This window comes from Ceratotherium simum, chromosome X, assembly GCF_057802395.1.
Source record: "Ceratotherium simum simum isolate JZ-2026a chromosome X, ASM5780239v1, whole genome shotgun sequence".
Taxonomy (NCBI): Eukaryota; Metazoa; Chordata; class Mammalia; order Perissodactyla; family Rhinocerotidae; genus Ceratotherium; species Ceratotherium simum.
Window position 1 is genome coordinate 7650353 of NC_141940.1, and position 24269 is coordinate 7674621.

The 24269-nt window shown below is 38.8% G+C and overlaps 1 long non-coding RNA gene across 1 annotated transcript; it reads left to right on the top strand.

Annotated features, from left to right (window-relative positions):
• The first annotated feature begins 1527 nt into the window (after window positions 1-1527).
• On the top strand, window positions 1528-24269 carry LOC147911731 (uncharacterized). The gene is made up of 6 exons (XR_015550731.1): window positions 1528-2239; window positions 3531-3629; window positions 10645-10740; window positions 17614-17747; window positions 18873-18995; window positions 23827-24269. It is a non-coding gene; the product is annotated as an uncharacterized LOC147911731 (long non-coding RNA).

A 24269-nucleotide genomic window follows, 5' to 3' on the forward strand; every position in this document is an offset into this window, starting at 1 on the left:
TCAGGATGTTTCGTAGCAAGCAGCAAACAAATCAGTCCCCTTTTCCCATGGGTGAACCTTTGCAGGCTAGTCATGCTGTGGTCACTTTGACCTACTTAGTTGCCTATGTGACCAGCTGCAGAAACTTCACAGTTTCAGAAGGCAATAATTCTTACATTTTGTCATACTCAGCAAGGGCAGGCAGGGACATTTAGGGCCCATCGGAGACTCTTGCTTTGAATGATACTTTTACAATATTTAATTATTCTAATACATAAACATAATACATCACTGTTTGTATCTTCTTCAAATTTCTTCCATCCGTTTTTTGTTCTTTTCAGCATAGAGGTCCTGCATACATTTTGTTGCATTTATATCCCCACAGAGATTTTGTCTATAATAACCCTCATATCACTTAGCAGATAACTGAGTCAAAGACAAGAAAACACGTTGACCTGGGAGAGAATAATAACAATAACAATGGTGAAAACAGACATTTGCACAATGTTTCATCTTCTTCATTTCATGCTCACTATGTGCCAGGAATATTTCTAAGCTCTGAAAACACGTGAATTCAGCTAATGTTTACAAGAACCCTATACGGTAAGAGCCAGTATAACCAACCTTATTTTACTAATGAGGAAAGAGAAGAAAAAGTTTAATAACTGCCTTAAGATCACATAGCCAGCAAGGCACAGAGCTGTTATTTGAACCCAGGCAGCCACTCTCCATTGTCCCTGTTTTAAGTCAACACACTGCCGTACCTCGGATCCTTTGATTCTAAATCCAGCACAAGAATGTATTGAACATCTGAGCCAACTACAGTCCCTCACGTGGAGTTGGGATAATGGCCCTGCTCACAAGGCAAAGGGGCTCTGAGAAAACTCACAAGTACTCCTACCTGAAGAGGGGGAATGATCTGGATTGAAGAGAGCTGCATTTGCCCCCAAGATCTTCAACCCTTATCTGAGGACTCCAAGATGTTTTGCTATGTTTTGTCTACCAGCCTCTGCTTGGGATTGAGTCATTGGGTGTGATGGAATTAGAGGAGAAATTTGAAATTTTTAAACATACATGTAGAACTTAAAATCCATTTCACGGTTTTCAACAAAAATAACAACCGAAGTTTTGAGATACTTAAATTATGTTGGTTTACTGGACAATATCTTTGAGTAGATCCAGGTTTGAAGCCGAGGTATGTTCCCATTTTTACTTAGTTTCATTTTTATGTGGGTTAAAACTAGAATAACATTCTGCTTGTTGGCTGACATAAAGACAGTGGCAATCCAGGTCTCAACAAATAGAAAACAACTTTCCCTGGCTTGCTAGAAAGAGACACCTACGTTCAACCGTTTCTTTTCCTTTTACCATGGGTAATGGTAGCTATAAATAGGTACAAATTACTGAAACCATCATAATCTCATTACTTATGTATATAATGGTGGATAAAGACAAAGCCACAGCTTTTGTTTTGGTTTTTGGTAAATGTCCACTCCTCTTCCAGGTGAATTAGATGACTAAGCCAGGCCAACATGTGAATGTAAAGGATTGAGTGGGGGTAAGTAAGAGAGACTGATGTCAAATTCTCTGCCTACCAGCTCTCTCAGACCTTCAGAGTCTATGGATACTGGGCAAGTTTCTTCTCTACTTTGTTTCATCTGATTACGTTCCTACTGGGAATAAAAGAGAAGGATCTCTGATCACAAATAGGAGCCAACTTGGGAGCCAAAGATGATTGGGTGGATGTAAATATTTTGAGTCTTCTATATTTATGGATGATGTGGGACTTCTTAAAGTTCTGTGAGATGCAGACTTGACTCATTTTTTATAAGCTAGGGAAGGCAAGATGGGCTCCTGAGTGCTGGAAGACTTGGGGAAACCCAGTTCAGGTGTCCCTGACCTCTTGACTTACTTACTTTCTTTCGTTTTTAGCGAAAAGCGTGGACAGGTATGTATTTTTCCAAATTTTCCAACTTCCCAATCCATAAGCTTTGCCGTAACCTGTTTTTTATCCTCCTAAATCAAGAATGGTTTTTTGGTTTGAAATCTATTTACCTACTTCCTTCCATGTTATCTTAGGGTGTTTGTCTAGGCCAGAAAAATACATATACATGGAGGCCCGTGGCTCAGAATGGAAAGTTTGGAAAAGATCCTTTCTACAACCAGACTTTTGATAAAAGGCGGAGTATTTCAGGGATGAGAAGAGGAACAGAGCATTTCTAGGCTGTAATCCCATTTTCTTTCTTGGAAATCAATCCAGGTAAATTTTATATTTTGTTTTTTCTCTGGGGAAGAAGGAGGAAGAGGGGTTTCTGCTTTCTACCTGTTGGCAACTACCAATTCCTCTCTCCTTGTCTCCCATGAGATTTATGCATGTTTTCTCTGCTTCTTTTGCGGTTTTGTCATTAATGTTTGGAACTCCCAACGATGATGTATTAATTTCCCATTGCTGCATAACAAATTACTCAAACCTTAACAGCTTAAAGCAATACACATTTATTCTCCCACAGTTTCTGTGGGTCAGGAATCGGTACACAGCCTAACTGGGTCCTTGGCTCAGGCCTCACAAGGCTGAAATCTAGGTCTCCACTGGAGTTGTGATTTCATCTGAGGCACAAGGTCCTCTTCCAAAAATGGCAAAATTCATTTCCTTTCAGCTATAGGACAGAGGCTCTCACTTCCTAGAAGTCCCCTGCTGTTCCTTGCCATGTGACTCTGTCTGCAGCACGGCAGTTTGCTGCCTCAAGGCTGTTCTCTTGTCACTGGCCTCTATATCCTTTTTTAAAGAGCTTACCTAATTAGGTCAGGTCCACTCAGAATCATCTACCTTTTGATTAAATCAAATTCAAAAGATTTGTTAGCGCTGTCAGGTGCTGACTCCTGGCGACTCTGTGTACATCAGAGCAGAACCCTGCTGGGTCTTGTGGCGCCATCCTCTCACCTTCCGGAGCTATATCAGACAATGCTTCACTGCTATTCACAGTGTTTTCCTGCCCAATTTTTTTGGAAGTGGGTGGCCAGGTCCATCTTCCTAGTCTAAGTCTGGAAGCTCTGCTGAAACTGGTCCACTATGAGTGACCCTGCTGGTATTTGAAATACCAGTGGCATAGCTTTCAGCATCACAGCAACATGCAGCCACCACAATATGACAACCAACAGATGGGTGGTGTGGTTTCCTGACTGGAAACGAACCCAGGCCACGGTGAGAACACCGAATCTTAACCAGTAGACCACCAGGGCTGGCTATTCAAAAGATTAGTGACCTTAATTACATCTGTAACTTCCCTTTGTCTACAAAACATAACATAATCATGGGAATGATATCCCATAAAATTCAAAAGTCCTACTCACACGAAAGGGGAGGAGATTATGCAGGGCATGTGCATGGGAACTCATCTTCGAGACTACTTTAGAATTCTGCCTTCCATTAAGGTACTTGGAAGTTTGAGATTGATATTTGAGAAGGAGAAGGATGTGGTGGGTGTGTATATCTATATCATGTGTGCATATCATCTATAAAGCGTTACTTCTAAAGACTTGAAATTCAACAGATTGACACAGATGAGGATATATCTTAAGTGAAGAAAAAAAGAAAGAAGAAAGGATCATTCTCTCTCAGCCTGAAAACCTACAGATCAAGCACACAACAGGTGAGGGGGTACTAAAGCAGAGAGAGATTGAAGAGGGAGGGCATTGGAGTGGGTGTTTCCTAGATCTTTTGTATAAATCTTAGGGGTCACACATGGGCTGGAAGCATCAGGTGACTATGAAAGCAACACGGCTGGGGAGCATTTAGGCAGGGTCGCCACATTTAACCATACTTTGTGCAGTGCCCCACTCCAAAGAGTGCCATTCAGGTACAGTAAAATATGATTGGCACTTTTTTGAGTGTGGTAATTCACAACATGTACAACCACATGTGGTGGCCCTGGGGGGAGGTGGTCTGGTTGTGTGTGCACAGCCGCACTCATCACCATCCTCTCAGAAGACTCTTAAGTACCTCTGGAAAGACCAGACCTAGGATCTGAGGGTGGTTGGGAGAACTTCCCATCCAGTTCTTCAAGGATTTACATACCTTTGTCCATAAAGAGCCTGAGACCTTGGAACAAGATTTGGGTTGGGTTATCCGTTGCTCTCTCTCTCTCTCGCTCTTTTCCCTCTTGTGCACTAATGCCATTTCTCTTCTTAGGAACCTAGAAGCCCTTCCTTCTTTAATATCCTCTCTGATATCACTATATCAGCATCAGTTGAGATGGTGACCAGAACATTTTATTCAGTTAGTCTCTGCACATTTTCTTTTTTTACTGTTTTTTTTGTATGTTTTATGTGAAATATTAATGTTTGTTGAAGTGATGAGAAGTTTTACTTCTCAGACCTTTGGAACTAAAGACATATTGCATAGACTATTCTCTCTGTCTTTAAGGGGTCCTATCTTAACCCACTTCCTTCAAAGAGAGGCCAGAAGACAGAGACAGAGAAAGATAAAAGATGGCAAGCATCACAGTCCTGGAGACCATTTCAGGACAGTAATTTGTGGAAAGCACTTATATACTGTACATTCCTATGCTGGGAAATTAGTATATCCTGATGTCACCAGCCTTGGAATCACAACAGAGCGTCAGGTTGGCAACTGATGTTTGTCAATATTGCTGTCTATTTCCAAACAGCCACTTGTCTCTCTTCACCCCAAGCCTTCGTGGGAATTTAGGTTTCAGTGAAGAGAACAAAAATTGGTCTACTTTCTCTCTTATATGTTTACAAGCACACCATATGTGTCTACTGCTCAGTGTTTGCTCCATCTTTCCTGCACTGAATCTCAGCTATTCCTGGTATGAGCTAGACTGTGAAAGTGACTCTTTGATATTTGCTCTCAAACATTGTGTATATTTGGGAGGGTGTGTGTGTGTGTACATGTGCGCATATGCTTTGGAGCTCTTGTTTTGCTTGGGAGGGTATATTATATTGTATATTTTTTGTGGTTTTGATTTTGGTTTATGAATTTTATTCTTGTTTGTTCTTTATGATTTTGTCATTCATTTATATTTTGGTTCATATGTTCAGTTTTTTTTTATTTGTTGTTTTGTTTGTATTGCTGTAGGGTTTTGTACATATGAATTTATGTTGGGACTTTTTATGTTCTTTGCTATTGATGATGTGATTTATATGGTTTTTATGTGTGTTTTTAAGAATTTGCAATGTGGTTTTTTTCTTGTTATTTTTGTCATTTTAATTGGGTTTCCTATGTATGTGTGTGATTATCTGAGTCATGGTTTGTTTTTGTATTTTTGTTCACTGAAATTGTCTATAGCTTTTGGGGATTCTTTTGCTTATATTTCAGTTTGGGTTCATTCCTTTCATTGTTTTTTTGTTGTTTGCTTGTTTGTGAGTTTTTGTTGATGGTTTCTCTTGGCAGTTGATCTCAGATGTCCCTGAAATGTATAAAGCTGTTGAAATGAATACTTTGAGGTTCCTGAGAGAGAGAAGGATGGGGAAGAGAAGAAGAAATGTCTTTGGGCTTGGAGTGGTTGAAGAAGAGGGATATTCTTGCTTTGGGGGCCATTGTTTTCCTATAGAGATGATTTTTTAAATCAGCTTTATAGAAGTATAATTTACATGTGATAAAATTCATCATATTAATTGTACAATTTAATGAGCTTTTACAAATATATTCAATAGTATAGCTAACACGTAAACATTTCTGTCAGCCTCCCAAATTCCTTCACGTCCATTTGCAGTCAATCCTGTTCCCTTACCTTCAGACCATGAAAACCACTGACCTGCATTCTGTCACTATAGTTTTGTTTTTCCATAATTTCAGATAAATGAAATCATATAGAATGTAGTCTTCTTATGTTTGGCTACTTTCACTTAGCATAATGCACTTGATATTCCTAAAGTTGTCCTGTGTGCTACTTTTTATTGCTAAGTAGTATTCCATGGTATGGATGTACCATAGTGTTTTTATCCATTCACCTGTTGAAGGATATTTGTGTTGTTTTCAACTCGGGGCAGTTAAGAATATAAGTGCTACAAACATTGAGTACAGCTTTTTGTGTGAACACAGTTTTCATTTCTCTAGGATAAATACGTAGGAGTGGGATCACCAAGCCATATATAAATGTATGTTTAACTTTATAAGAAGTCGCCAAACATTCAAAGTGGCTGTACCATTTTGCACTACTACCAGAAATGTGTGATATCTTCAGTTGAGCCACATCCTACTTTTGAATTTTATTTATATGGGTCTATTTCTGCGCTCTCTGTTCTGTTCCATTGATCTATTTATCTGTTCTTTCACCAATACCACACTCTCTTGATTACTGTAACTTCATAGGAAGTGTTGAAATCAGTGTTAGTCCTCTAACTTTGTACCTATTTTTTTAAATTAGTTTGGCTATTCTGGTTCTTTTGTCTTTCCTTATAAATTTTGGAATGAAATTGTTGACATTTACAAATATTCCTGAAGAGATTTTGATTAGGATTGTGTTGAATTTATGGGTCCATGTGGGGAAATTTGACATCTTACAATACTGATTCTTTCAATCCATGAGCACAGTATATGTTTCCATTTATTTATAGCTAAGTGTGTAATTTTTGTTCTAGATTAAAGTGTACCATTTAAAATGTTTAAATCATAATTGTTCATGTCTAGTTTACAGAAATATTATTTATAGTTGTTTGCTGCCCATCTTTGAAGGATCACTGTCCTTCCCTGCCTTATTTCTGGTGTCTTATAAACTGTTGTTTCCTGTCTTTTGGCAGTTTCTTTTCATTGTTTCAGGTGGGAGGATAAATTAGTTCCCTGTAACATCATCTTGGCTAGAAATGCACAACATACAGACATAGGTGGTGGCTCTAAAATTGGCAGGTGTTTATTAGAATTCAGACAGCTGCTTTCTTTTGAGTCTAGGTCCCCCTCCCCCACTTCAATACTGGGCTACCTCAGGGAACTTTCTTCACTGCCTCATAAGGTGCAAAACCTAGAGATTAAGATCCCAGGGGAAAAGCTTCCCATATAGATTATTCAGTGATTTAAATTTCTTTGTCTGAAAGTGGCCTGATCAAATGGAAACAAGACTTGCTAGAAGAACATAGCCCTCATTTCTGCCTTATCACTCCTTTTCCGCTCTGTAGAACCTAATTTTCTCCCTTTCTCCCTAAATTCTTAACCTTTTTTCACCTACTACTTCCCTTCACTGTTTTCAAAACTTGTCCTTTTTTGCTGCCCCAATTCTCTCCTGCTTCTCAGTTTCCCCCATAGCTGGACCAAAACTTTATTGAATCTCAGGGATTGAAGCTACTTCTTTTTTCATGGACCCAAGAGCTTTCTATTCTTTTGGATAGACTTTTGGGTCTTGCATGAGATTACCCAATGAGCCAAAATTTTCCAAAACTTTTACCCTCTTTTGACTCTTGTCATTTTTTTTCCCTCGAATGTATAAGTGAAGGGACGAAGGGCAAGGAGGAACTCCTGCTTAGACAGCCTTGTATGATGAAATATTAAGTTGGTTTTTATATCCCACTTTCGATGTCCCTTCTTAACCTAGTAGGGAGGGGGGGAGCGAGAAAGAGAGCGAGAGCTGAAAGCGTGAAAGCCTCAGGATTGGAGCGGATGTGGGGATCAGGTTGTGCATTTTACATTCCTACGTAGGAAAATAGGGGCTTCCCATGCTCCTCTCCTTTAATCCATGCTGACGGTTAACTTGACACCTGCTTTTTACGGAAATCTGCTTAACAGGGGAATTTAGGTTGAGGAGGAAAGAGGAGGAAAAATCCTCTATTGCTAGCACTGTCCAACGTGTGTGTACTTACAGTAGTTTTATTTTGTTTTGAGGTGATTTTTTTGTGTGTGTGATTTTTTTTTCTTTATTATTTTTTATTTTAGTTTTGGTATGTGTTTTTTGGCAAGGTGTTTCTTTTTTTGTGGGTGTTATATATTTGGGATTTTGGGGAAAAGAACTTTTTTTAATTGCAGTTAAATATATATAACATAAATTTTAACTCTTTTTAAGTGTACAATTCAGTTGCATTAAGTACTTTCACATTGTAGTGCAACCATTACTGCGATCTATCTCCAGAACGTTTTCATCATCCCAAACTGAAACTGTTTGCATTGAACAATAGCTCTCCATTATCCCCTCACCCCCAGCCCCTGGTAACCTCTATTCTACTTTCTGTCTCTTTGAATTTGCCTGTACTAGGTACCTATATAAGTGGAATCATGCAGTATTTGTTCTTGTGTGTCTTGCCCTTTTGTGTCTGGCTTCTTTCACTTATAACGTCTTCAACGTTCATCCCTGGTATAACATATATCAGAATTTCCTTCCTTTTTAAGGTGGAATAATATTCCATTGTATGTTTATACAACATTTTGTATATCTATTCAACCATCAATGGATGTTTGAGTTGTTTCCACCTTTTGGCTATTATGAATAATGCTGTCATGAACATGGGTGTACATATATCTATTCTAGTCTCTGCTTTCAATTAGTTTGGGTATATTACCAGAAGTGAAATTGCTGGCTCATATGGTAATTCTATTTTTTTTAATAACCACCATACTGTTTTCCATAGTGGCTCCACCATTTTACCATCCCACCAGCAGTGCACAAAGGTTCCAATTTCTCCACATCCTCATTGACACTTGTTAGTTTCTGTTTTGTTTTTGTTTTTTTTTATAATAACTGTCCTAACTGATTAAAGTGGTATCTCATTGTGGTTTTCATTGTATTTTCCTAATGATTAGTGATGTTGAGAATCTTTTCATGTGCTTGTTGACTGGGAATTTTTTAAACACATTCTTTATTTATTTCAATTTTAATTTATTGGTGTATGGATGTAGATTTGAGACTTAGACTTCAGTCATTTTAGTCTATTGACAACAGTGGAAGGGTCTGAATGCTGGGGGACTTGGGGCCATCCAGATTAAATGTCCCTCACCTCATTCTCTCTCTCTCTCCGCGGCAAGTAATTTAGCTAATTATGTATTTTACCAAAAACACCTATCTCCCTCTCTATAGAGTCTCATTTAACTCATCTCCCTGGCTCTTAAAATATAACTGATTTGGAGTATGTGGATTTCTGTCACCTACTTGCTTCTACCTTTTCTCAGCCTCAGTTTTTAAAGGGAAAAACAGACTCCTGGAGGCCTGTGCCTCCAAATGAAAAGATTGGAAGAGATCCTCTCAATAATGGGGACTTTAGGAAAAATTGAAAAGATCCAGAGCTGGGAAGGAAGAATCCGACACTCCTAGGCTCTAAGCCTATCTTCTCTCTTGACTACAGGCAAGGTAAATGGTCTATATCCTCTCCAGGAATGGTGGAGAAAATGGGATTTTTGCCCTGTGAATCCTGGCACTTACACCTAAATTGTCTCCACTTCTCTCTCAAGTGTTCTGCATGTTTACCTTGCTTCTGAAGTTTTGAAGTTAATTTATAGAACTCTGAACAAAGAACTGGGAAGGTTGGGGCACACAGGGGTGTGGTGAGTGTGTTGGAGGAAACTTTAGCTTTAGTAGAAAGCAAACCATTTTTAATATACCATTCCTAACAACTTGAAAATCAACAGGAAAATGTTGATGAGATTCTCTCTTACCTGAGGAAGAGAAAAAAGGAGGAAGGCTTGTTATCTCTCAGGCCTCAAAACCAGCATATTAAATATGCAGCAAATAAGGGGATACTCACTCAGAGAGGCTAAGAGAAGGACAGCGGAGTGGTCATTCACATGCTGGAAATGCTGCATTGGATGAAATCTACATGTGTGTATTTGGGCGGGGCCGCCACTTTCAGCTGAGTGTAGTGCCCTACTCCAGAGGGTGTCACTCACATAGACTAAAGCATGATTGTCACCTTTTTGAGTAGAGTAATGCACATCATGTACGATACACGTGTTGGCTGTGGGGGTGAGTGTGTGTAGCTGCATACACAGGGCTGCTCTCCCTTGAGTCCAAGCACCATCCTCCCATTGCTGGGCTACCTCAGTTGACTCTCATAAAGAAGCCTTGAGGAGCAAGACCTGGGAACTGTGGGCTCCTAGGAAAAGTCACCTCTGGAGGTTTTCCAGGGATTTGTTTACCTTGTCCAAAGGAGGCGTGCCCACACAGGTGTAAAACTTGTAGTGAAGATGTGGCTTTCTCTCTGTGCATTCAGAGCTTCTACTGTTTGCAGAACCCAAGTACTCTTTATGCCTATTCTTCCCTAGCAATCTTCTTTATAGTTCCCAAGCCTTTCCCTTTCGACTGGGGCTTTTCAAACTCCCTCCTGCCTCAGAAGCTTCCCTCTATACCCTAAAGCTCTTCACTCTCTCAGGATTGAAATGTCTTTTCTCAGGGGTTTAGATGTACTTGTTTACTTGGAAAAATATATACATTTTCTTCCAAAGTATATGTATGTAAATATATGCATATATTTAAATATTTATTTAAAATATACATTTATATATATCTATATAAATTCTTTCTGAATTCATCATAACCATAGTGGTTAAGAAGATGACTAGAACATTTAATTTGGTCAGTACCTTTTACTCTATCTAACATTTTCTTTTCAATTCTGTGAAAGGATGAAGGGAGGGGAAGGTACTCATCTCAGACCTCTTGAGAATGAGGACATGTCACTTTGTTTTTTCCCTTCTGCATTCCTTAAGTTGTTCTTTCTTTACGTAAGGTCTTCGCAAAGAAAAAACAGGAGTCACAGAGAGAAGATGGACGGCACTAGACTCCTGGAGACCATCTGCGGACCAGAGCAGTGACTGGAAAGCAGGTTGTCTACACAACAGTGCTGGGAAATGGGGTTGGGAGCTGTCATCCTGATGCCTCCTCCTGGATGTGTTTCCAGTGCATTGAATGGGAAAGTGGAGTTTTGCTGTCATCTCAAATCAGTTACATATCTTACCCCACTACAAATCTTCGGGGAAATTTAGATTGTGACCAAGAGGAAGGGAATTCCTCTATTTCACCTCCTAATATTACTATATTTCTACCTATATAGAACCAGTGTCCACTGCTGAAGAGGCCTGTTTCTCTCTCATGAGCTCTCTGGGTTTCCCTGGGCAAAAAGTCTCCCATTCCCAGATTTGTGTCAGCCAGTGGCTTATTTTTCAGGTGTGATATTTTATGTGTGAGTGTGTGTGTGTGTGTGTGTGTGTTGGTGTTTATAAGTTTGTTGATTGGTTCATGTACGTATTGTATTGTTTGAATTTGGTTTGAGCTTTCGGATTGTTTTTTGTTTAGTAATACTCTTTATTTGGACTATGGTGCCTGGTTTTTTTTTATTCTTTGTTTCTTTGCTTTTTGTAATTATTTTATTTATAACTGTGCTTTTATTTGCAGAATATGTGTGTATTTGTATTTAGAATTTGGCTTTTGCTTTTTTAATTAGTGTTTTTTATTTCTATTTCAATACGCGTGGCATTTTTGTTTGTAATTGTTTGCTCGTATGCTTGAGGGTTGTTTTAGTTAGAAATTTGACATTATTTTAGTGTCGATTTTGTTTTTGTTTTTTGGGGGTGTTATTTTTGAATTATTTGTTTTTGGTTTAAGTCTGGGTTTTCTTGTTTGTTTTTGATTTGGTTTTGATTTGTTTATGTGTTTCGTTTGATTTGTTCTGAGATGTGCTTTGGAGTTTTAGTTGTGGTTGTGTGTGTGTGTACACATGTGTTTCTTTCCTCTTGTTTTGTGATTTTTTTTCTCTACTGTGTATTGATTTGTTTTTCAGCTTGACTGGTTGTATGTGTGTATGTGGGCGGATGGTTGTGGGTGTGTGTGTATGTGCGTGTGCCTGTTTCTGTGATGGCGTGTTTTATTTTTGAATGGCATTGGGTTTTTAAATGTATTTTATTGTTGTTTTCCATGTACTTTTTATTTCAGCTTATGTTTCTTCTTTCATTTGGAAGGTGTCTGTGTGTTTATGTGTGCATTTTTCTTTTGTTTGAGGATTTGTTATTTTGTTTGATTTTTGTTTGGATGTTTTTGCTTTTTTCTCTTTAATATTTGTGTGGGGCCCTTTAAGTTTTGTTTTGTGGATATTTATGTGTATGTATTCTATTTGAGATTTGGTTTGTGCAAGTTGTGGGAATTCATTTGGGTTCTGTATGTTTTGCCTCAGTGTCTGTGTGTATGCTTGTATGCTTGGGTATTTGCAGTATGTTTTCTTATTGATATATTCATGTACAGTTATGTGTTGCTTAAGGACGGGGATACGTTCTAAGAAATGAGTCATTGGGCAATTTTGTCATTGCAAAAACATCATAGAGTGTACTTACACAAACTTAAATGGTATAGCCTATTTCATGCCCAGGCTGTATGATACTCATCTTATGGGACCACCATCGTATATCCGGTGTCATTGACTGAAATGTCGTTATGTGGCACATGACTGTATTGTTTTTGTTTGGCTTTTGTTGTAGTTGCTTTATTTATTTTTCTAAATCCTTTTTGTTGAGCTTGGCTTATATGGATAATTATTGGTAGGGATTTTTTTAAAAAATCTTATTAGTTTTGTATTATTATTGATTAATTTGTGCCTTATTTTTCTGATTGATTTTTTCATTGTTTATAAAGGTTTTGGTACATTGGGCTATAAATTGTGTTGTTAGAGATGGATTATTTGTGTGGTTTATTGATTTTCTTTAGCTTATATGATATTTGTTTTTTGAATTGTGTATATGAGTGTGTGTTTGCTATTTTGGAATTTTTGTATTAAGGGAAGACTTTATTTTGGGGGATGACTTTATTATATTTTTGGCTATTCCAGTTATTTGCATTTACATTTAAAAAGCATTATTAAGTTATATTTGGCATAATTATAAGTCTACCATTTGAGACATTCTGGCATATTTATACAGCCATGAAACCCTCACCACAATCAAAATAGGGAACATTATTCGTTGTCTCCTAAAGATTCCGTCTGCCCCTTGGTAATCCTTCATTCTTTCCCCTCCCCTTATCACTGTCTGCCCAGGCAACTACTGATCTGCTTTCAGTCACTAGAGATTAGGTTTTATTTTCCAGATTTTTGTCAAAATGGAATCATAGAGCATATTCTCTCTCTCTCTCTTTTTTTTGGGGGGGAGAGTCTGCTTTCCATTCCATTCCATTGTGTGGATATCCCACAAGTTTTTTTTTTTTGTAATGCATTTACCTATTGATGGGCATTTGTCTCCAGTTTGGAGTGATTTTGACTGACTATTAGAAATAAAGTAGCTATGAGCCTTGGTATAAAAATATCTGAATGGAAACATGCTTTAATTCTCTTTGAAAGGCTGGATCATACAATATAGTGGGCATATGTCTAACTTTTTAAGAAACTAACAAGCTGTGTTCCAAACTGGTTGTGCTGTTTTACGTTCCTACCACCACTTTGTGGGAGTTCTGGTTGCTCTGCATCTTTGCTGGGACTTTTTATGGCCTATCATTTTAATTTTAGCCATTCAAATAGATATGTCCTGGTGTTTCATTGTGGCTTTAATTTGCATTTCTGCATTTACTAATGATGTAGAGCATCTTCTCATGTGATTATTCCCCATCTCTGTATCTCTTTTGGTGAAGTGCCTATTCAAACCTTTTGTCCATTTTTAATTGTGTTTCATTTCTTATTAATGAGTATTGAGAATTCTTTATAAACTCTAGATATAAGTCCTTTATCAGATACGAAATTTGCAAATATTTTCTCCCATGTGAGCTGTCTTTTCATTCTCTTCAACAGTATCTTTCAAAGAGCAGAATTTAATTTGGATGAGGTCCAATTTTTCAATTTCTTCTTTTATGGATCGTGCTTTTGATGTCATGTCTAAGAAATCTTTCCCTAAACAAAATTGGCAAAATTGAAGAGAGCCTTTACCAGAACTTGCCCATGCTGGCACCCTGATCTCAGACTTCCGTCCTCCAGAACTATGAGAAATAAATTTCTGTTGTTTACAAGCCACCCTGTCTATGGTACTTTGTTATAGCAGCCTGAACTAAGACAAAAGGGATGAGTAAGAAGTCTGCACCTCTGTTTTCAGGTGTCCAGTGTGGGTGTCAGGGCTGGGATGACAGTGGGAATTGTGTAGGATGGGGGTGGTGGATGAAGGCACATAGTACATCTGATTTCTGATATTTTCCTGTTTCCCATTTCTATATTTGCAACAGTTTATTTTACCAGATAGTCATGAATATCCTATCATTTACCGCCTCCTTTCCTCTGTTCTAAAACATTCCCCAGGGATGTATGTGACAGGGATATGATATTAGCTAGATAAATCATCAGAATTATCTGAGTAGTTGTCATGGGCTTCAAACCAGGATTCTCAAAACATTGCCCTCAAAATCATTGCCAGTCCAAATCTTGTCAATAAAATGGGAAACTAGATTCGGACAAGATGGCATAGACCAAACCCTGCACATCTCAGCTAAGTACAACTATAATGCTGGAAATAACACAAGAGGCAACTAAAGAAAAACTCAGAAAGGTGGAAAGAGAAAGGTGAACTGATTAGGAACTTCAAGACTGGAGGAACGGCAGAGCTGCAGGTTATCTTATGAGCCTTCACCCAACAGGAAAAGTCAACCTAGGCATAGAGTTTCCCAGTCCTCTACCGAGCAACAGAAGGTGGGCTAGGTAGGCTTCTTGTTCCTCTCCTTTTATCATTAAAATGAACGCAGCACCCCATCAGCACTGCAGTGTCCTTGTGTGGTTTGTCTCACTCGTTCTAAGATTTTTATTATCAGTGATGAGTAATTAAGTAGAAGAGGCCAAGGACTTGAGGAAATCTGGATCTATTTACTTCACCCCAGTCTTCCTTTTTCTTTCAATGAAAAGTTACAGCTTGCTATGGGTTTCCCCAAATCCTCCCGCTTCTCTGTCCAGAAGAACTTTGGATTCTGGTTGCTAATCTCTCAAAGTCCCATTTATTTTTGGAAATTCTTTACCCTGAACTTCACTCTGAGTGTGCCCAGTTGCACATTGTCACGAGACTTGAAAACACCTAGAGAGACAGAATGGAAAGGTGGGAAAATGCTCTCAGCAAACAAGTCACACATGAAAGCCTCAGAAATTCTGTTTTTAAACCATTTCTGTTTGCTTGTATGGGCTGTTTTTTTTTTCTCCAGCATCTGAGGAAGAAGTAGGCTTTCTGATCTCACCGCCCTGGCACTTAAATCCTCGCTCTTTTCCCCAGGGAGACTCTTGCTGTTATTCACTGGCTCTTCTGTGGGTTGGAGTTTAGGTACATAACACTGAACGAGGCATCAGGAAGGTTGCAGTGCAGGAGCTTGAAGGGCTGAGGTGTTTGACTTTTCTACTTAAAGGATTACTTAGGGGGTGGCAAAAACAATTTTTAATGAACCATCTCTAATATCATTAATAATTTGAAAATCAACAGGATAATGCAGATATGGATTATTCTTCCTAAGGAAGAGGAGATGGAGGGAGCTTTACTCTACCTTGTTCCTGAAACTTGACTCATTAAGGATGCAGTAGGTGAGGGCGTACTCAGAGAAGGATGGAAGAGGAAGATCATTGGGGTGGGGGTTGCAGAGGCACTTTCGATAAATGTTGGTGTCGATTCAAAGACTTAAAGTTGTGAAAGGTAGAATGAAAGCTACATGAGACATGTCTTTGAGCAGGACTGCCACATTCAGCCACATTGTATGCAGTGCCCTACTCAAGATGGCGTGATTCACACAAACTAAACTGTGAATTTTGCCTTTTGAAGTGGAGTAATGTACAACATGTCCATCAACGTGTGGTAGTCCTGGGGCTGGGGGTGATGTTTCAGTCACAGAACTGCCCTCCTATGACTAAGGGGCCACTTTCTCAGTGCCGAGCTATTTCAGAGGACTCGCAGAAGCACATCTTGAGAGGCCAGACCCAGAATATGAGGGTCCCTGGGAAAAGCTTCTCATATACATTCTTCAGAGATTTGCATCCCACTGTTCTAAAAAGGCCTGACCAAATTGGAAAGAATTTTGGTGGAGATCTGGCCCTCTCTGTAGTCTAGAGTTTCTTCTTTCTGAAGAACCTAAATACACCGCCTGTGCTCAAAGCTACTATCTGCTCTCAGTTTTCAAATTTCTTCACAGAAGGCTTCTTCTTTTTCCTTGCCCAAATGCTATCCTACCTTAGAATCCTCCTCTGCTTAACTCAGAAGCCCTTTACTCTCTCAGGGATTGAATCTGCCTGTTTCCTCAGGATCTAGAAGCTCTTTCTTCCTTTAATATTATTTTGTTTCTTCTTTGATCACCTTATCAGTAGGAGATTAAGATGGTACACAGAAATTTTTGTGTAATATATGTATTTACATTTTAATTTAATCTATTTCTTTTTAGTTTTGTGTAAAAGCATGACAAAAATGTGAAAATCCACCTCTTAGAACTTTTGAGAATGAGGAAATATTGCATTGGCTTTTCTCTCTTGCTCATTTTCATTTAATTAAAAAAATATTTTAGATTCCACATGTAAGTTATACTATATGGTATCTGACTTTCTCTGTCTGGCTTATTTCACTTGCCATAATGCCCTCCAGAACCATCCATGACACAAATGGCAGAATTTTCTTCTAATTTATGGCTGAATAATATTCCATTATATATATATATATATATATATATCTCACATTTTCTGAATAGATGAATGAATATTCATCTATTAACGGACACTTTGGTTGTTTACATATCTTGGATATTGTGAATAACGCTGCAATGAACATAGGAGTGCAGAGATCTCTTCAAGATACTGATAATGTTTCCTTTGGATATATATGCAGAAGTGGGATTACTGGATTATATGGAAGTTCTATTTTTAATTTCTTGAGGGAATTCCATACTGTTTTCCGTGACAGCTCTACTGATTTACATTCCCATCAATAGTGTACAAGGGTTCCCTTTTCCCCTCATCCTCACCAACAGTTATTATTTCTTGTCTTTTTGATAATAGTCATTCTAAGAGGTGTAAGGTGATATCTCATTGTGGTTTGGATTTGCATTTCCTTGATGATTCGTGATGTTGAGCACCTTTTCATGTACCTATTGGCCATTTGTATGTCTTCTTTGGAAAAGTATCTATTCAGCTCCTTTGCCCATTTTTAAATTGGATTACTTTTTTTTTTTTCCTATTGAGTTGTATGAGTTCCTTACACATATTGGATATTAACCCCTTATCAGATACATAGTTTGTAAATATTTTCTCCCATTCCATAGGTTGCCTTTTCAATTTATTGTTTCCTTTGCTGTGCAGAAGCTTTTTAATTTGATGTAGTCTCATTTGTTTATTTTAACTTTTGTTGCCTATGCTTTTGATATCTTACCCAAAAAATCATTGTCAAGACCAACGTCTAGGAACTTGTCCCTATATTTTATCTAGTTTTATGGTTTCAGGTCTTATGTTTAAGTTATTAATCCATTTTGAGTTAATTTTTGTGAGTGGTGTAAGATAGGATTCCAATTTCATTCTCTTACTTGTGGATATTCAGTTTTCCCAGCACCATTTATTGAAGAGACTATCCTTTCCCCATTGTGTGTTCTTGGCTCCCTTGTCAAAGATTAGTCGACCATATATGCGTGGGTTTATTTCTGTTCCTGATTCTGTTCCTTTGGTCTATATTCCTGTTTTTATGCCAATTCTTTTGCTCATTTTGAGATGTTACTCTTAACCTAGGGCTCTCACAAGAGAAAGCGAGAGTGAGCAAGCACCAACCCCTAGAGACCAACCTGGATCAAGGTGTAAATGTTACATTCCTATATCAGGGAATGAGACATAACCTGATAACTTGATGCCACATCACCTCCCAGGTAAGCTCTTTTAAATCAGATCTGGGTCTTGAGTTGGCAACTGATACTTGTGGATTTTGTTGCCAATCTCTAAATCACCTTATACCCAAAAGCCTCACCCAAAGCCAGGAGGAAATATAGGCTGTAGTGAAGAGGAGGAAAATTGTTGTAAGTTGCCTCCTAACATTGTTACCAGCATATCACGTCTGTTTGCTTCTTGCAGTGTCTACTTCCCTCTCCTGCCTTCTCAGCATTTCCATCGGCAGTGGGTGTCATCCATCCCTAATATGTGCTAGGTTGAAACAGGGACTCCTTTGAAGTTTGTTCTCAGGTTTTGTTTGTGTTTATTGAGGAGTAAAGTCATTTTTTAGTGTGTATGTTTTGGGGGTTTTGTATTTGTGCGTATAAGGGTATACCCTGTGGGTTTTTTTACATTTATTTCCTTTTTAATTTTTTATTTATGGAATTAATTCTTGTTTTGTTTTTGCTTATGATATTTTTCATTAAAATTTGCTTTGTGCATTATTTTTTTTGTGGTTTTTTTCTTTACTTGTTTGCTTTTTGGGGTTTGTTCCCTGTGGAGTTTTGTGTATTTGAATTTGTTGTATTTGGTGCATTCTTTTTACTGCTCTGTCGATTGGTGTTTTTTAAATGTGTGTTATTTAGAATTTTCTCTAGTATTTTTACCTCCAACATTTTTTTATTTTTATTTTTCATTTTTTTGTGAGGAAGATTAGCCCTGAGCTAACATCTGATGCCAATCCTCCTCTTTTTTTTTTCCTGAGGAAAATTGGCCCTGGGCTAACATCCGTGCCCATCTTCCTCTACTTTATATGGGACGCCGCCACAGCATGGCTTGACAAGCGGTGCGTCAAGTGCGTGCTGGGGCTCCGAACCTGCGAACCCAGGGCCGCTGAAGCGGAGTGCGCGCACTTAACCACTACGCCACCGGGCTGGCCCCTTTTCTGTAGTATTTTTAACTTTTCATTGTTTGCACTGCACTGTTTTGTGGATTATCTTTTGGTTTGTTTCATTATCTGCATGTTTATTTGCATGTGTTGCATAGGCTGCTTTGTCTGCACGTTGACTTTCAAGTGCATAATGTTGCTACTTCTTCTGCTGTTTCCGACCTCCGTCTCTGAGCAGAGGATGGCAAGCTGCAGCCCGTGTGGTGGTATAAGGAAGAATCAAGCTGTGAAGAAGAAGATAATTCTGTCCAGCGTTGTTCCAACCCAACTCGAGCCATTCTGAAATATCTAGATATGACGAGTGAGTTGTGTGATTCTTTCTACTTAAACAACTGACTCTTGGGAAATACAAATTAGTTTTTCATGTGCCAACTATATTAAATTGAAAATAAGCAGAATAATGTAGGCAAGTATTCTAAGTCTATGAGGAAGAGGAAAAAGGAAAGGAGGAAGGCTTATTCTCTCTCACTCCTAAAATCTGTCCCATTAAATGCACAGCGGGTGAGGGGATAGGCATCAGGGAGAGGAAAAAGAGAGAGGGGAGCACAGTGGTTGTTCTCCAGTTCTTTCGGGTATATTCTGCTGACCCCTCATTGACTGAGAGTGTTGGGCTACTGATTGAACAGGCATAGAGAGGGGGGTGTTGGGGTTGGGGCAGGATCACCACCTTCAGCCGTGTTGTGTGCAGTGCTTCACTTCAGGAAGTGCCATCCATGTGGCTAGAAATATGATTGGCACCTCTTAGAGTGAAGTAATGCACACCAGGTACAACATCAGTGCTGGCACTGGGAGAGGGGATATGGCAACCTGCACACAGGTGTCATTTCTTGAATCTTGGAACCATTCACTCAAGTGCTGGTTCAACTCATGGGACCCTTTAAAGAGCCTTCTAAAACCTAGAGAAGGAGGGTCCTAGGAAAAGCCTCATCTGTAGCTTCTTTAGGGCTTTATATCACTTTGTTTAAAAAGGCTAGGGCTGCCACCTTCAGCTATGCTGTGTTCAGTGCCCTACTCAGGAAGGCGTTGTTCACATAGATTGATATATGAATGGCGCCTTTCCGAGTAGAGTAATGTGCAACATGGACAACGTTTGTGGTGGCACTGCTAATGGTAGGTGGAGCTTTAGTCACTGAGCTGCACTCCCTTGAGCCTTGGTACCCACTCTTCAGTGATGGACCACTCCCTAGTACTTTCTGAAGCACCTCTTCAGAGAGGTGATTCAAAATTTGAGGGCCCCCGGAGAAAGTCTCCCAGGTAGGTTCTTCAGATTTTTACAGCTCTTTGTCCACAAAAAGATTGAGCACACTTGGAACAATATTTAGAGTACGAACATGATCCTCCTTCTCTTGTACTTCTTAGTCTTTCCTTTCTGCACAACCCCAATACACTTCCTGTCTTCAAAACTCCTGAAAAGTTCACACCTATTTGTTTTCCTCACAATATTCAAACTTTGTTTTTTAGGTAGCCCAGACACCCTCCTGCCCTTCCCTGGTGAACCCCAAACTCCTTTAACTCTCTCAGGGAGTCGAGTCTAAATCAGGAAAAAACTGATGTTGCAGCTTGAAAGCAGTCAGGCAGAAGGGATTCTCTCTTACTCAGTGATGGGTGAGCCTTTTTGTATTATTCAGGCCTTCAGTTGATTTGATGAGGCCCACTGATATTAGGGAGGGCAATCTGCTTTACTCAGTCTACCAATTTAAATGTTAATCTCATCCAAAAACACACTTACAGTAACACCCAGGATATGTTTGACCAGATATCTGGACACACTGTGGCCCAGTCAAGTTGGCACATAAAATTAACCATCACAAGTCCACCCCTTGTCAACTTGGAACCCATATGCATCTCCTTAAAGCATACTTAATCTCCAAATGAAGACAATAACAAGGTCGTAATTCTGCATAACATGATACAACTATCCTGCATACAACTGAAAATGCACTAACCCCTTCCCTAGAAGAGGAGGTAAAGTCTTTGAGTGATGTTTACTCTTCTTCTTGATATCCCATAACTGAAATACTATGATGTAAAGTTTAAAATATTTAATTGCTATGATTTAAAGTCAATACATCTTATGTTACATGATAAAGGGATAAGAGAGGGAAGAAAAGAAACATATTTGCTATATAATGTACACAAATACATTCATAGCAAAATAAGGAGGAAATACAACAATTATACGTTTCTATAACTGGTTACATGGTCGCCGTTATTTATAACTGCCTTCTCCCACTACCTATTCTGTATTCCCTCTGCCTTCAGTAAGCACCTCAGCTGGTTCTTTACTTGGTGGGGTAACCCAAACTTTCTTTTCTGAAGGGTCTGGGCCATTAGTAGTTCTGCCTAGATTAGTTGTTATAGTTTTCCATTGATCTTGATCACAGGGCATGGCAATACTAAGAGATACCCTAAGGAATTTCCTGTATTCCGGACATAATCTTCCTCAACTACATGGTGGAGTAGTAGTCCAATTTCCCCTTGGTAGTCTGGATCAACTACCCTAGCAAGCACAGTAACTCTCCTCCCCAGACCTTTTGAAAGTTAGGAAATATTGTATTGGCTTTTCTTTCTCCATATTTTGGGGCTATCTCTTAAACCATGGCTATTATGGGAGAGACACATACACAGGGAGAGACAGGAATGAAACAGTACCTCTTTTAAATTGCTGTTCTGGGAAATGTGAGATATCTTGATGCCTCTTTCCAGGTACACTCCTTTAAATCACAATCAAGCTTTGGCAAATGGTGATTGTGGGATTTGCTACCCATCTCTAAACAGCTCCCTGCCACTCCTCACCTCAAGGAGCTGGGGGAAATGTAGGTTGTAATGAAATGGAAGGAAATTACGCTACTTTCTTTCTTAATACTATTACATTGTACCACATCTGTCTACTATTCATAGTGTCTGTTCTCATCCTTTCTGCACTGAGAGGGTTTCTCTGGGCACTGGGTCTCATTACCCCTCATCTCTGCTTGTTGGTGACAGTGACTCTCTGACATTTGTTCTAAGATATTTGTTTGTGTTTATAGTTATATGGGAGGAGTCATATATGTGTTTGTGTATGCTTTGGTGTATGTGTCCATACATTTGTGTGTGCGTGGGGATTTTGTTATGTTGTTTTTGGAGTTTGGAGTTTTGGGTTTGACTCCTGTTTGGATTTTGTTATGCTTTTACTATTCCTATCATTTTGTTTTATGTGTAGAGCTTTGCTTTGTTTGACTTTTGCTCCTTTGGGATGTTATGAGTTTGAATTTATTTTTAGATTTGGCATACTCTTTGTTATTGATTGATGGTTGATTGGTATTTTTATGTAAGTTGATTGGAATTTTGTATTTTATTTTTGTTGTTATTATTTGGTTTTCACTATGTGTTTTTTTGTGGTATTTTTATTTGCTTATTGATTTGTGTCATGTTTGTTTGAACTTTGAATTGTGTGTTGCTAGAGTTCTTTTGATGATTTATCAGTTTGGCTTGTAGTTAATTCTTTGTATTTGTGTTTTTCTTGTGGGGTTTTGTTGTTTGTTTTAGATGATTGTGTGATTGGGTGTATCTATGTATCTGTGCGTGGCTTTACGGAGTAGTGGGTCTTAGAATCTCTTGCTATGTGCTAGCTTGCTACAAAGATTTCTTTGGAGCTACTGAGGGCTGAGTGAAGCAGAGGAGGAGAAAATGCACTCGTGCTGGTGGTTGAGGGAGGGAGGTTTGAGTTGTTGTTATTTTTTCCCATTGAGAAGTTTGGAGAGACATGTCAAGGGCCCAAATACTTCAAGGAAGAGAGAAGTGGACAGAAAAGAAATTGATATATATAAATATTTATGTAGAATCTTATTTTGGTTATTTTTCATGGATTTCAAGAAATTCAAAAGAAGGGATCAAGATATTTAGAATTATTTTGTTCTCTGAAATATGTTTCCTTGACCATGACTAAGCTCTGAGACTGAGCTGTGTGTTTTCCTGTCTTTCGGGGATTATAGGTATTTAGTAGACTGATAGGAATGATGCACAGGCACATCTGAGACAGAGAATCTTCATTATTTTCCCATACCAACTCAAAAGAAGTACATGGCTACTGTGCAAGATGCCTCTCATCATTTAGTCTTACTAAACTGATTGCAGAAGGATCAAGCCCAGTAGCACAGGCTTGGAAGGATGGAATTCTGTCCAGCTCTCTGCCAACACAGTTTCATCATATCTATAGTATCTACATTAGATGGAGCATCTCTTTACTGTCTTCTATTATTTCTATCAGAATTGCTTTGTGACAACTAGAAGGATGTGCAACTATGACATACAACTATCTACTGGGGCTTTGGGGAGAAAAAGGGAAAAAAATGGAGGAGGATTGGCAATAGATGTTAGCTCAGGGCTGGTCTTCCTCAGCAAAAAGAGGAGGATTGGCACAGATGTTAGCTCAGGGCTGATCTTCCTCACACACACAAACACACACACACACAGACACACACACACAGAATTGCTTTGTGAAATTAGGAAGAAAGTCATGTATCTAGAGTTGGGACTAGGAAGAAACAAAACAGAGTCAGGAGGCCTGTTTGTCTTGTGGATTTCGCTTGAGAGCATGAGTTTATGGTCCTAGATTATCATAAGTCTTCCTGTAATACAGAAATATTAGGGAATATGTGGCATTTCTTGCATTTAAGGGAGAGGAGAACTTATTTTATGGACAATTGAAGGTAAGGGAATGCATGCAGACTAGAGGACTAGGGGACATCCAGATTACATTTTCCTCACCCTTATTTTACTTTATATTTCAAAAGTAAGAAACGTGACTGGTATGTATTTACACAAATCCTCTTATATCTCTTGACACAAGAACTTCCAGAACCTGTTTTCCATATTTGTAAATCAAGCCTGTCTTTGTTCTGGTATTCTTCCTTGCATTTCCTTCTAACTTTTCCAGGTTCAGTTTGTCAAGGGAAGTGCAGCCACTTTGTAGCATGTGTCACAGAGTGCAAAAATGCAGAAATATCCTCATAACAACCATGCATCCAAAGAGAGGTTTAGAAAACCTAAAAACTGAGAGGAGGATAAGGGCATCCCTAGGCACCAAGAACATTTTCTAACTTGTTGATCAATCCTGATATGTAAAATGCTTTTTTTTTTTTTCACTCCAGGGTCTGAGGAGGAAAAGGGATCTCTACTCTCTCCATCCCATCGACTACTGATTATTCTCCCATTCTTTGCTTCTAAGATCCTGTGTGAATTACTTGATTGTTTTGTGTCTCAGGAGTTGAGGTAAGTAGTTCAGATAGGAGGGAATCAGATCTTTGGGTGACAAGGCAGGAGTTAGTGAGGTGGAGTGTATTTTCTGCCTAACTATTGGACCTGGGGAATGCAAACCAGTAGTTAATATACATAAATAACAGTGGGAAAAAAGTCAAATAAGGCATATGAAGATATTTCTTCCATGAGCAAGAGAACATAAGAGGAAGGCTTACTGGTTCTCAGTTCTTAAAACTAGCATGTGAAAACTCCAACATGTGACAGAACAGCACTCAGGGATGGATGGATGAGAAAAGACAAGGGAGTGGGTGCTGCAGAGTTCCTTTGGACAAAT